Source organism: Dipodomys merriami, unplaced genomic scaffold (genome assembly GCF_024711535.1).
Source record: "Dipodomys merriami isolate MVZ:Mamm:240054 unplaced genomic scaffold, mDipMer1.0.p SCAF_9, whole genome shotgun sequence".
Taxonomy (NCBI): Eukaryota; Metazoa; Chordata; class Mammalia; order Rodentia; family Heteromyidae; genus Dipodomys; species Dipodomys merriami.
The window spans coordinates 43,044,447-43,058,287 of NW_027206512.1; the positions used below are offsets into that span (position 1 = coordinate 43,044,447).

The 13,841-nt window shown below is 44.8% G+C and overlaps 1 long non-coding RNA gene across 1 annotated transcript in view; it reads right to left on the reverse strand.

Annotated features, from left to right (window-relative positions):
- The window catches only part of LOC138820722 (uncharacterized), a 33,941-nt gene extending 25,285 nt beyond the window's left edge, over positions 1–8,656 (reverse strand). Inside the window, exons 1-2 of the long non-coding RNA XR_011369966.1 lie at positions 8,505–8,656; positions 1,051–1,136 (exon numbers count right to left, since the gene is read on the reverse strand). This is a non-coding gene — a long non-coding RNA (uncharacterized lncRNA). The remainder of the gene's footprint in view (positions 1–1,050; positions 1,137–8,504) is intronic.
- Between the last annotated feature and the right edge of the window lie 5,185 nt (positions 8,657–13,841).

Sequence of the window (13,841 nt, forward strand, 5' to 3'; positions counted from 1 at the left end):
AAACTACTAGGGTCTACATAGAACCTGTGCTCCTCCCTCCTCCATATACTTTACATTATCTTGAGACCATGCAGAATGCATTGTAAGTGCTATGTAAGTGGTTGCTATGGTGTATTGTTTAGAGAAGAAGAAGAAGAAGAAAGAAGTCTGAACATGTACAGCACAGGGATATATATTTTCTGAATTTTGTAATTGTTCACAACACACACACACAAACACACACATAATCCTCAGATACAGAGGGCTCTCTGTGGTAGGTTCCAGGCACTATTGGCCTCACCAGGCAGATACCATGCTCAGAAAACACACACCAGTGAAAAAGGTAGACATGGCAGAGAAGAATTAGAGTGCACAGCGCTGGGTCTGTGGTGAGGTTTCCTGGGCACAGAGGCAGGGCGCTTTGTTCAAAAGAGCTGGTCTTAAATAGTAAGATGGTTCTGGAGAACCAAAGAAAGATAAGGATATGATGAGTGACAGCCTTCGGGCAGATAGTCATGGTGCCCGTGGGTGGGCACTGACCAGCCTGGCTGGCTGGAGAACACAGCAATGGGAGTCAGACAGGTGGAGGTGGGGCGTTCACTCCTAATGAGGGAGGCACTTGGAGCTTGGGGAAGACAAGGTGAAGGCAGCTTTAGGATTACAACTTTGCTGACACCAAGAGGGTAATTTGGAGGGTGGCAGGCTGAAGAATGGGACACCTGCTAATTGGCAATAAGAGAATCGGACTCTAGGGAGCATCTGAGCCAGACTCGAAAACAAACAACAATGGTCATGTTCCTGCTTTTAAAAGAAATGAAATAACCTGCCACAGCCCAGACAGTGGAATAAGGCAAATTTAATAAGACCTCCCTGAACTTTCTATGCCCTGTTCTTAGGGGATTTCATAAGTGTTTCGATAGAAATTGTTTTAAAAATTCTGGGGTCATGAACTCTCTTGAGAATCTGGTGAACACTTTAGATATTCCCTCAGGGGGAAGGGGAATGAGAATTAAAGCAAAAAAATGTATTTTTTAGCTAGAAAAGGTTTTCTCTACTCTTGTGTTTCCTTACCTTAAGTTTTCTCTCCTTTTTTTTTCTTTCCAGAAGAGCTGCTGTTTTCCTTTTCTTTTTTAGCTGAATTAGGCACTAGCGTTTTCCTGTAGGAGGAGAAGAATATTAGCAAGAGAAAGATTTGAGGTAGAAATTTCCCTCTGAAGGAAGGAAGCTTCTTCCTGCTGGGCGGGGGAGGGAAGCAATTCAGGAAATAACAAGGGCACGATCACTATCCAAGTTTGGAGGAAGAGGAGAGGGAGAGATGAGCTACATTACACGGGCTTGAGGGATACCTCCGCAGAGAAAGGAAAGATCACACTCGATGACTGAGAATGACTGCATAGGAGTAAGGCTTTCTAGAACAGTCGATGCCTTCACACCCATCTGACATGGTCACAACCAAGGGCAGGTTTGAACTCTTTGCTTGGGGGCCTTGTCTTCCACATACTGGGGACCTGTCTTTCCCCATCCACACAACTGGTTACAGCGATGTAGTGTATTCACTGAATAACGCTGTAGGCACTGTGGAGAATCAAGCCCAGCCTGCTCTGGTCTTAGCAAGCACTGTGTGCCCGCGTGGGGCCCAGTACACCCAGAACTGGAGCCATTTTCTTATTCTCAGGAAGGTGCCTGGAGACCAGAGTGCTTCACATCTGCCCAACTTTCTGTTCTATCTCTTCTCCGGCCTCCTGTTTTATCTCTTGTTCCCTCCCTCCAGGGGAGGCCCAGAATCCTGTCTCCACAACACACAGTGGGCCACACCCCACCACCCATTCCCATCTCCTCCCTTCTGAGCCTCTGATCTGTGGAGTCTACTTTCCCCCTTGAGTGACAAGTGTGCAGACAGCCCAAACCCCAAGCTCAAAGCACAGCGCAGATACCTACCTGAGTACCAGCCACACAATCAACACATGGGCTGGCTCTAGGACATTCTCCCCAGAGCTGCCAGCATGGCTGGCTTCCCTGATCACACCTGTAGCTCCTGGGCCTGCAGCCAAGTCCTTCCTCTCCCAGTGAGCCTCGGGCCCCGGCCCTCTACTTAGGAGAGCATGCAAAATGTTGGAGCCAACCCCACAGTGACCTGTCTAGACAGTCACACCAGGCAGCCCCCCTCCTCACCCGGGGGGACCCCCAGAGCCCCTTCCCTGGGCCCCACAGTGGGGCTGCTCTGCTCCCAGGGACTCCCATGATTCAAAGCAGGCTCCCGTATAGGGCAAAGCAATACCCTGTAACTCCTGGGCTCTACGGGAAGGAGATGCAAGGGTGCAAACCTCCACCTGCATCCTCGGGATCCCACCAAAGCCCTACAGCTGAATCCACAAACGCAGACTTAATTAATACAAGTTTATGCGGCACAGGAGCCCGTCTGGATATGAAGGCAGGTGGAGTCATTCACTTCTGCACTGAATTGGATAAAGAATTGTAAGCATGCAGTAAATTATGTGGGAAGGCTTAAACAGACAACAGTAGTGTCTATTTTTCCTCCCTCTTCTCCCCCTCCCCCTCCTCCTCCTCCTCCTCTCCCTCCTCCCCCACCTCCTTCCCTCCTCCCCCACCTTCTTCTTGGTTGTTTGGTTGGTTTTGTTGCTTGTGTGGCTTTTACTTTGTTTTGTTTTTGAGACAAGATCTCTCTATGTAGCCCAGGCTGGTCTTGAACTTGAGATCTCCCTGATTTGGCCTCCCTAGTGCTGGGCTTACAGGTGTGTGCTACCAAGCTTGCTTCTTGCCTCAGATCCATTATATGGCATCGTTGCACTGGAGTTGTCTTTCAAGGTGAAGGGCTTGCAGGAATCCACTTCAAAGGTTTGCACTTAGTGAGACATCTTATAATAAAAAGGAAATGGCCAGCTAGTCATTGTTAGACCAGAGGAACAGAAAGAAAAAAAAAAAAAAGAATGTGTGGTCAAAGATCAAGTAGACTGTGGTCGGACAGTCTGCTGGGGTGACAAGTTTCCCAGAACAAGGCTTAATCCTCTTACTGGCTGTCAGAAAACGGCTTTGGCATTTTCTCAGGAGCACTGGTTTTCTTCCCAGAAGGAGGTTGTAAATGACATTACACACAAAGAAAGCTCTGTCCAAGACTAAGTCTGAGACAAATTTTCTTTTCAATGCTGTTGCAGCAAGTATCATATTCAATTAATGAGTTACACAATGATTGCAATTTAATTATGTAGGAACAATACACTATCATCATGTCACAGCAAGCACTTGAGTCAGAAAAATAGGGATCACCGCTATGCCCAGTTCATAACGGGCACATAATAAATGTTTATTCATTGACTGAACAAGCTTTTCAGAACAGAGAATGGATCTGCTGAGTCAGCGCTAAGTCTGTAGCCCTGGACTGGGGGGCACAGACGTGGAGGTACAATGCTACCCAATGGTTTGTAGCCGCATGTAGGGCAATGTCTACTGAATCTAATAGTAATTTCTGATAGGCAACTTGTGTTTTATATATCCATGGGTTTTCTTTCTCTTTTTTTCCAATTAATTTTTGTCTCATTTCCTCCCTTGTTCGTTATACAAAGGAGATTTACTTTCCTGTTTTTCATATATATATATATATATGAATGTAATATATATAATATATATATATATAATATATATATTATATATATGAATGTAATCTATATACATATATATCTATATAGATACACACATATATTAGTGTTTTCATTGCACAAAGGTTTTCACCATATTTCAGATGTGCATATATTATATTTTGCTCAGAATTATCTCCTATTGCTTTTTTCTTTTCTTGCCCCCCACCCCTTATTGATCGACTGCATTCATTGAGATTCCTTATGCCACCTACAGCTGCTATGTATTTTGAAACCGTTCACTCTTTATCTTTTCCTTTTCCTCTTTACCTCATGCTTTGAAATAGTCCCAAAAGTTAGAATCAGTTGAACCTGATTGTGTGTGTGTGTGTGTGTGTGTGTGTGTGTGTGTGTGTGTGTGTGTAGAGATGTTCACAGAGCTACTAGGAAGATAGACTTCTTTGTCACATACCAAGTTCTGCTTCTTGTTTTTTTAATTTTTAACGTTGTTGTAAAGGTGATGTACAGAGGGGTTACAGGTACGTAAGTCAGGTAATGAGTACATTTCCTTTGAGCAATGTCACCCCTTCCCTCGCTCTCTCCCAGCTTTTTCCTACCATCCCCATCCACAAGTAGTATAGTTCATTTTCAACATCGTATCTGGTGAGTAGACTGCTGCATTGTTTACCCTTCGTCCCTCCATTTCTGTGCCCCACTCTCACCTCCCAAAGACAGATAAATGAACAAACAAGACCAAAAAAAAAAAACCCTCAGTAATAAAGAAAAAAACTCTTGTTTCCATTTCCTGGCATTCATTCTGATAAATATTATTTTGTCTGATCAGGTGCACAGAGACGTTGTGCCTTTGTGTTCCTCTCCTAAGAAGAACGCTCCTTTGCAAAGCTCCATTTCTAAGAAAATGCTCTGGGCAGGGAAAGGAACCCTTAAACCAATACACAAGCTCCCCCCCTTCACACCGAACAATGGCCCAATCCAAGATGCAAGGGGAGAGAAACTCCAAGTGTGCTTCCACAATCCTTCCCCTGAGCTTCTTAGCATCATCCTGGAACTCTATGCTCAAGGGCTCCTGTTTTCCCTCCCTACCCCACCCCCAAACTTCAGAACAGAACCAGGGAGAATCAGAGACACTCACATCAAAGCAGAACACAATCAGAGGCTCTGTGTTGTGGCAGGATGGAGGTTTTCTTCCTCCCTGGCCTCCTCCTTTCCTTCCTCCATCTCCCCAGCTCTCCCCCTCCCCCTACAATCCCTTCCTGGGCGGAAGTCTGGTAAGATGGTCTGTTCTGAGAGGTATCTACAGGAAAGATGTGTTTGTTTAGCTGAATCTGATATCCACCATCCACACCGATACCAACCCCATGGAAGAACAAGAGAAAGTGGAAAGAAATAACAGGGCCTGAAGACAAGAAGGAGCAGAAAACACAGGAGAGGGATCACAGCTCTGCTACACACCAGCTTGCTAATCCCAGGCAAGCCTGAGCTGCTGGCGAGCCCAGGATTCTTGGTCATCAATGAACTCCCACGTGACTTTGGGGGGTTGGGAAGGTGGCTCAGTGGTAGAGCGCTTGCCTTGCATGCCTGAGGCCCTGGGTTCGATTCCTCAGCACCACATAAGCAAAAAGAAAAAAAAAGAGTTGTCTGCCCACGTGACTTTGATGAGAAGTTCAAGCTATTGCTGGACTTCACATCTGTCAAATGAAGTTTGCTTCAAGGACTGAGTTGTTCACTGCAGGTTCCCTCATCTATGTACCCAGGGAGTTAAGAGTGTAGATAAATTGTCTATTATTGAAAGTGTGGTGAGGAAGCCAGGCTAGGGGCTGGATTGTCTGGATCAGATCTTGACTCTGTCCCATGCTGTGTCTTAGTCAGCTTCCTCATCTGTAAAATAGTGTTGATAAGGATACTTACCTTGGACATTTATAGGAAGCAAATAAATTAGTATATGTGAAATTCATAGCACCAGATACCTGAAGCCATTATAATGGCTCTAAGCAAAGCCATACATATCTCCATAAGCATATCTGCACACATACACAAACTCCCTCAAGACCCACTTCCCACTACAGAGTTCAGTAGAAGCTCATAGATGCAATTCACCATGGAGATCACATGTTCCCTGGGAAAGCTGGGCTAGCTTCCACACTTCCATTACACACAACAGTGTGGGAGTATGTGCAGTCATTAGCATGCTGACACGGAAAGCTGTTCACAACGTAATAAGGGGTTGGGGGGGAACAGATTGCAAATTGGATTGCAGCATACGATTCTATTTCTGGGAAGATACACACATATGTCGATGAGAACAAGTTTAGAAAAGCAGAAACCAAAAAATAATTTAACAGTGGCTCCCACAATGATTCTTACTGCTATATTTTTATGTCACTGCCCTTCCTCATCTTTTCTATGATCAGCATGCAATAGTTGTATAATATGAGGTAGAGGGTTAGCCAAATGCAGGCCTATCATCCCAGCTACTAGTGAAATGGAGGCTGGGAGGATCGGGGTTACAGGCAGAAAGTTACCAAGGTACTCATGGTGTGCTGGGCATGGTAGTATATGCCTGTCTACCTAGAAAGATCAAAGTCTAAGGCTGACCCAAGCCAGTTTATATAAGCAAATACCTAGGTCCAGTTTATATATTTTAAAAGTAGACCTCACCTGCCAATGCACTCAACATTTTAGGCAAAAGGTAAACATTTAAGTGTCTATCATGGAAGGCTGAAGTTAAAAGGCTCAGAGTCCCAGACTCCAGGGTAGAGTCTGGAAGGCCCGAGGCTTTGTGGGAAAGATCAGAGCACCAATCAAGTTTCTCTATCTGTGAAGTGATGGAGTTGGGCTAAATCCTCCCTAAACATCCTTTCCTACTCCAAAATGTAAGTTTATCCAACAATAGAGGAGCAGATAAAATGTTTCATCGAGGTATTGGAATTCAGACACAGACACTGATACTGACACCGACACCGACACACAACACACACACACACACACACACACGCACACACACACACAGAAGCAAGTTTCTACACTAACAGAAGATAAGATTGTTGGGGGGGTGTTACTATTTTGTCTAGAGAAGCAAGGTAAATAAAAAGGAAATTATTGGATGTTTTCCTGTGTTGAACTTTTTCTCTTGTTATCTAACTCACTTGAAAAGCACTATCTTATTCTACGCTGACTGCTATAACAAGATAACACAGGGCTAGGAGGTCCCCATCAAGCTTAAGACCCTGAATTCAAAATAGAAATTATCTTATATTGAATGATTTACATACAATTGAAATACATTCCTCTTTCCTTCCTTCCTTCCTTCCTTTCTTTCTCTCTTTCTTTTTTGCCAATCCTGGGTTTGAACTCAGGGCCTGGGCACTGGCCCTGAGCTTTTGTACAAAGTTAGCACTCAACCACTTGAGCCATAGCACCACTTCCAGAATCGAACACTGGGCTTCATGCATGCTAGGCAAGCACTCTACCACTAAGCCACATTCCCAGCCCAACATTCCTCGTTGTTCTTGAGACAGGAATATCCACGATCAAGGTACCAGCAGATTCAGTATCTGGTGAGGGCTTGTTTCTCACAGACGTGCATGCCCATTGGTGATGGGGATGAAACCCAGGCCATCACACCGAGGAGAGGAGCACTTTTTTACACTCCAAGCCCCTAGATGTCCCTTCTTGCTACTCCTGTTTTATAAGAACACTAATCCCATTCGCCTCCTACAGGCCCCTCCCCTTAATACTACCAGGTCTAACATATGACTACAGGGTTAGGAGGAGAACTTATATTCAGGCAATAACAACTGCTTAGCAGTGGTGGGTCCAATTTTGATTTAGGAATGATAGTGACAGTAAGAGCTTGGGGCAGAGGCTTAGTAACTGCAGTATTTGAGTTGACCAAGCCACGTTACCTTCTTTGGACCTCAACTCTTTTGCAGGGTCATCCTGGCCCTCAGTAAATCTTGAAGGAGTAGAAAAAGGAAATCTTGGAGCCAAGAGATCAAAATACAAACCCTGATTCTTCCAGTTTCAGTTACAGGCCTATGCATGTGCCTGAGTAGTTAAGCATATCTGAGCCTTAGTTTCCTTGCTTTCAGATGACACAGTGACATCCAGCATTACGATGACATCATGGGAGACAATGCATATGAAATCACATGACCTACAGGCACTGGCCAATTACTGTCAGTCGTGTGTAAGTCATAGAGCGAGGCATGGAGAGGCACTTCAGACAACCTTGGCATCCATAATAATTATAGGTGGAGTCCGTAATGAAGAGGATTGATTCTCTTCTGAAATAGGGTTGCACATGAACCGCGGGCACAGCACAGGTTCAGACCACAGAGCCATCTAGATGGATGAGAGGGGTATGTGGTGCCGAGAAGAGGGAAGGATAAGAAAAGTGAAAGAGATAGGTTGGGGGAGGTGCTTTCTGGAAACATCTTAGAAAATGGTCTTCGAGCCAAATCCTCAATAAGTCTTCCAGTCCCTGCAACAACAGGTTGATCGTGTGACCGCCGACTTGAAGTGAATTCTGGTGACTCGCTTGAATTCCTCTCCTGTCTGTCCGTCAGCCTAGAAGTTCTGCAGACAGCCGGGGCCCACACTTACCTTCTCTTCTAGCAGCGTGGCTGAGGGAAAGTAAGCTCAACTGAAAGCACTCACCTTCCCCCCTGACGGCCGTATCTTAGAATTGCCTATGCTCCTACCCCACAGAATCACCTCCACTCCCCTTCCCCATGAACAACTGTACTCAGAGGACTTGGAAGAGAGCCTGAGACCAAGGCCACATCTGGCGCTGATGGCCCCGGCAGACACAGTTGTTGTTGAAACCCTGAAATCCTCTACTTAAGATAAGATGGCTCTCCTACCCCACCTCCAACTCACCCCGTTTCCATCTTCCCTGCCCGACTTTACCTTTTTCTGCTTGATCGAAAGGGACCCTCTCCCTTCTCCTCTCCAGCTGACAGAGATTTAGTTGCCCTTCCCAGATTTTCAGCCCTCATCAAACCTGTTTTGGTCTGTTGAGTTTGCCTTTCTGCTTTTTGTTTTGTTTTCCGTTTCTTACAATGGCCACAAAGGGGAAGCCGTCCAGCTGCTGGGAGGAGGGTGTGGGAAATCTAGCACACTGGGACTTTGCGGTTGCCAAGGGCAGTCGGCCACGGTGAAGCCCAGCCTGCAGATTCTTAGAATCACTCCACAAGGCCCAGCAAGCAAACTCTCAACTCTGAGCCCTATCGAGACCCTGAGTTCTAGTCACTTCCTTCCTTTTGTCCAGAATCTGTTAAAAAAAAAAAAAAAAAAAAAAAAACCACCTGCCTTGTAAACCCTCAAAACCATCCTGTTTCTGTGAATCTTTCAATGTTCTACTACAGAGTGTTGGCTAATGTATCCCAGAAAGGCCCCATCCAGTCTCTACCTGGTGGTAGGTGGTTGGACTCCCTGGTGAATGTGATCACACCTGTAGAAACCAGCACCATCAGACATGGTCCAGCATGAACAGTACACAGCCCTCCTGGGCCCACAATGGAAAATACAGGCCAGCTTTCTTTCTGTTGTCTTTCTAGTGTGGGTTAAACCAGACCACAGATGCCATCTGCCAGAATTACCAGGCACCTTTCCTGCCTGATTACCAGGTCTTCTCTCCCTTCTACCAGATCTTCTCTCCCTTCTCCTTATTTTTCCATACCTATGAACATTTATTGCCATTGATCATATTTGTTTCTTTATATATGTTATCATCTATATATCTCTCCCTAATTAAATCCTAAACTCCATGAAAACAGAAATATTAGCTCTTGGCACAGTTTGGGATTAAGAAATCCATGGCATGATATGTAAGCAAATAATTGTGAAGTGAGGCAGTGGTTTAGGATGGAGATGTGCTCAGGACATTATTTGTGTAGTGGCTCAGCATTCTCTTTCTCTGAATCAACCCCATTGAGAAAGGGCTTGTAGATTCTGGAGAAGGAAGGAGTGGGTGAATGGAGATGGGTTTGCCATGGATGATAAGGAACCAACCCATAAACCTGTTGCTGCTGACAAATAATACTAGCAATTACAATGTACAGAAAATGTGGATTGAAAAGCAGATGTACAAAAAAGTAAGACTAAACTTATTTTCTGTTGTTTGATGGACATCTGTAGTTTTTCTTCTGATAATTGGTTTGTTTTTTTTTTTTTTTGAGACAGGGTCTCACTCTAGCCCAGGCTTGCCTCCAATTCTTGATCATCCTGGCCCCAGTCTTCCAGAGCTTGGATTACAGGAATGTATCACTGCATCTAGCTGAAACAGGCATTTTGAAATTGGACTGTTTCTCTTGCTGATTCATAGCCATTCCCTGTATATTATGGATGATAGCAGAACTTCTTAGATATGTAAGTCATTTGAAGATATTGCTATCTCAGAACTATTGTCTATTCCTCTGTATACTCCACGTTTTCTTTCCCAAGCGAAGAGATGTAGGGAGTGATTTTTTTTTCCTTTTTCTTTTGGCTCAGGGAATGGCAGTCACCCACATTGTTAACCTATGTCCTTTCAATGAGGTTATTGAAAAATCAATACCAGACTATATCCGTGAGTTTTAATACTTAGTGAAGGAACATTCAGGTCAGCAGGAACCAAATTTATTTTAGGTATTTGATGAAGAGACTTGAACAAAAGCAGACCTTATAGAGGTCTCCGCTTAGAGACCAGATCAGAATGTTGCTGCAGCCCAAATGAGCACCAGCAGGAAGCCACAGGCTCAACTGGGGTTTAGGGGCTAGGACAGGAAATACTAACCGATGGCCCAGAAGAAGAGAGCCATGGAGGTGAACCTGCCCAACAGGAGCTGTAGCCACGGAAGGACTCAGCTATTGCCAGATAAGCAGCCCCAGAGCAGGAAAGGGGAAGGAAAAGATACCAGCTGTCTTTTTTTCCTACCTCTGGCTTCCTGCTGGAGTCTTCCAGAGCTGACCCCAAGTGATAACCAGCTAGGAAGAGATCTGGGGGAATTCAGACCACCAGGTTAGCCTGCCATGCATAGAAGAGGCCAGGGAAGAGTGGGAAATGCAGGTGGTGGAGGTGCGGACAGCAAGCCAGAAGCCAGGACAGAGGTGTGAAGCACCTGAGCCTTTGCTATGGAAGGTTGTGCTGGAAGCTGCCAGGCCTGTCATCAGCACACACTACAGGGCACCGCAGAGACCAACATCACCAGCTTAGCCAAGTCAGAAAGTGCAATGGACACTAAATATAGCTTCCCTGATCACATCATTTTTAGCTAGTCAAGTTTAATTATACCAAATTTAGCTAGTCAAGTTTAATTATATCAATTAATTATACCAAATGTGTGTGTGTGTTTGTGTGTGTGTGTGTGTGTGTGTGTGTGGTAGTTCAACTTAAACTCAAGACCGGCACTATCCCTGAGCTTTTTCACTCAAGATTAGCACTCTACCACTCGAGCCACAGCTCTATTTCATGTTTTGGTTGTTGAGATACGAGTCTCACAGACTTCCATGCCTGGGCTGGCTTCAAACCACAATCCTCAGATCTATCCTCCTGAATAGCTAGGATTACAGGTCTGACCCACTGTTACCTGGCTAATTATACCAAAATTAGATGGTAAAAGTGGAGCAATTTGAAAATAACTTTAAAAGGGAAATATCTCAGTACATATATCTGATCTTCAGTTTCTCATCTACAAGAAGAAAATATTCCTTTTGTAGGTGTGATGAACATTTAAGCTACCTAATCCATCTGGGTACTGGAGGCTCACACCTATAATCCTAGCTACTCAGGAGGCTGAGATCTGAGAATCATGGTTTGAAGCCAGCCTGTTCAGAAAAGTCCCCTGTGAAACTCTTATCTCCAATTAACCAATCAGAAGTGGCCCTGTGGCTCAAGTGGTCGAGTGCTACCCTCAAACACAGAGAGGGCCTAGGCCTTCAGTTCAAGTCCTACAACTGGCAAAACAAAAACTACCTAACCCAGGGCTCAGAACCAATGGACAATCAGATGTGGCTTGTTACTTGTGTGCGTGTGGGGGAGTGTACATGTGCAAATGTGTATACTGGTCCTGGGGCTTGAACTCAGAGCCTGGGCACTGTTCCTAAGCTTTACTGCTCACAGCTAGTGCTCTACCACTTGAGCCACAGCTCCACTCCTGGGTTTTTTTGTGAGTCACTGCCTTGTTGCTATTTTTATTGTCCCCTTTGTTATTTTACTTATCTGACTCGATAATAATGCTACACATAGAACCTGCTCCTGTACAAATTTCCAGAAACTTCTAGAAAATTCTTCTAGAAAAGACTTATAAAAAAGAAAATTCTAGAAAATGTCTAGAAAAAACTTCTAGAAAATTCTGGTCTGATCTAGAATATTAAGCTTCTGTTTTGCATAGGTATCTACCAAAGACATAGTTCCATCTGAATCATAGATAGCTTTTAGACATAAAAGCACTTACCTCCACAATCATCATTAAACTCATCCCTACAAAATACCCTCATCATTCACACCTTAGTGTCAAGAAGAAGTAACTGAAGCTGAAAGATGTTCCACCCAGACTTTGCAACTCCTAAATTTCATCACAACAGTCCAACTCTCAAGTCCTTGATTATCTACCATTAAGTGTCACACTCCGTGTCAGGATACATTTTAGAACCTTCCAAAGAACTAATGTGGACTGTAGGCTTAATCAAGCACTTTTAGGAACTTACATCACAAGTCAATTCCATAGTTTATCTCATGAAGAACTGCTTGAGATGTGAGCCAGCGATTGTAATCTGTGGCTACAGACTACTGTATCATCAAAGATACAGTCTCTAGACAGCTAAGTCCATGCCAGGGCACTGTGCAAACTTCAGTCAGCCTGAAAGGTCACCTTCACAGCATTGGGCACAAACACTCGCAAATGCCTGTCTCCTCTGTCTGACCAGAACCCTGCACAGGTGCTGCACCGAAATCCTTCCATCACAACTCATTCTCTAGTGACCTTCCTGGTACAAAGTCGTCAGAGGAAGAAACAGTGTCTCCCCTCTCCTATTGCTCCCTGAGTCAAGAGAAATATCTGAGATATAAAGAGTAGACAAATGGGAAAAGGAAAATAATATTTCCCAAGCTTTTTAAAGCAGGAAATCATAATGTATTCCATCCCTACCAATACCCGCATTAACCTATAATATGACACTGGCTTGAGATGGGGGTCTTGGTCATTGATGGTACTTCACGACTTAGACAAGTTTCATTCTTGTTGCCAGAAAGAAAATAAGAGGTGAAGATTAGACTTGGAATATTTTATTCAAAAATAGTAATCTTTTAGAACTGAGTGGATGGGTCCGTGGTGGGGGATTTGACTTGACTCCCAGCCCTGCAAACAATGAAGAGAATCTTTCACACCAGGCACCTTGCTTGGTGGGTGGGGCCTGCGAGTTATGAGATCGGATGTGGCAAGGCCATTCAGCCAGCTGCTCAGGGAGGAAGTGGGGCACAGCGGTTTTGAGCAAAGCTTTGGAGTCACACAGACCTGCTCAAGACAAGTAGTACAGCCACATTACCATGCTGAGCCTCAGTTTCCTCTCAGAAAAGTACTCATTGTAATGTGCTATGCTAATGACATTAATTACTTCACCAAGTGCCCAGCACCTCTGAAGTGTTCGTTCAACCTTAACCCTCAGGATGCCTTCATTTGCTTATCACTCAGGTTCATTTGATCACACTGGATCAGCCAGACAGAATAGCTAAACCACGGATAGTCCCATCCCACAGGGATGCTAACTCCCAATGGGAAGGCAGGGCCTTTGGGAGGGAGTTAGGCACCCCTGCCCCCTGCCCCAGGATTAGTGCTCTTACAAGGAGACATTCAGGAGAGCTGATCTCAAGGACACAGTAATATGATGGCCATCTGAACGCCAAGAAGGACCTCAGCAGCGCTCAGGATTCTGTCATTTAACACACATGAGGTTGAAGTCCCCCAAACTGAAGGAGACTTAAATCCACTCTTCCAGCCGGGCGCCGGTGGCTCACGCTTGTAATCCTAGCTACTCAGGAGGCTGAGATCTGAGGATCGTGGTTCAAAGCCAGCCTGGGCAGGAAAGTCTGTGAGACTCTTATCTCCAATAAACCACTAGAAAACCAGAAGTGGCACTGTGGCTCAAGCAGTAGAGTGCTCGCCTTGAGCTGAAGAACACAGGGACAGCGCCCAAGCCCAGAGTTCAAGCCCCACGACTGACAAAAAATAAAAAATAAATAAAAAATTAAAAAACCACTCTTCCCTG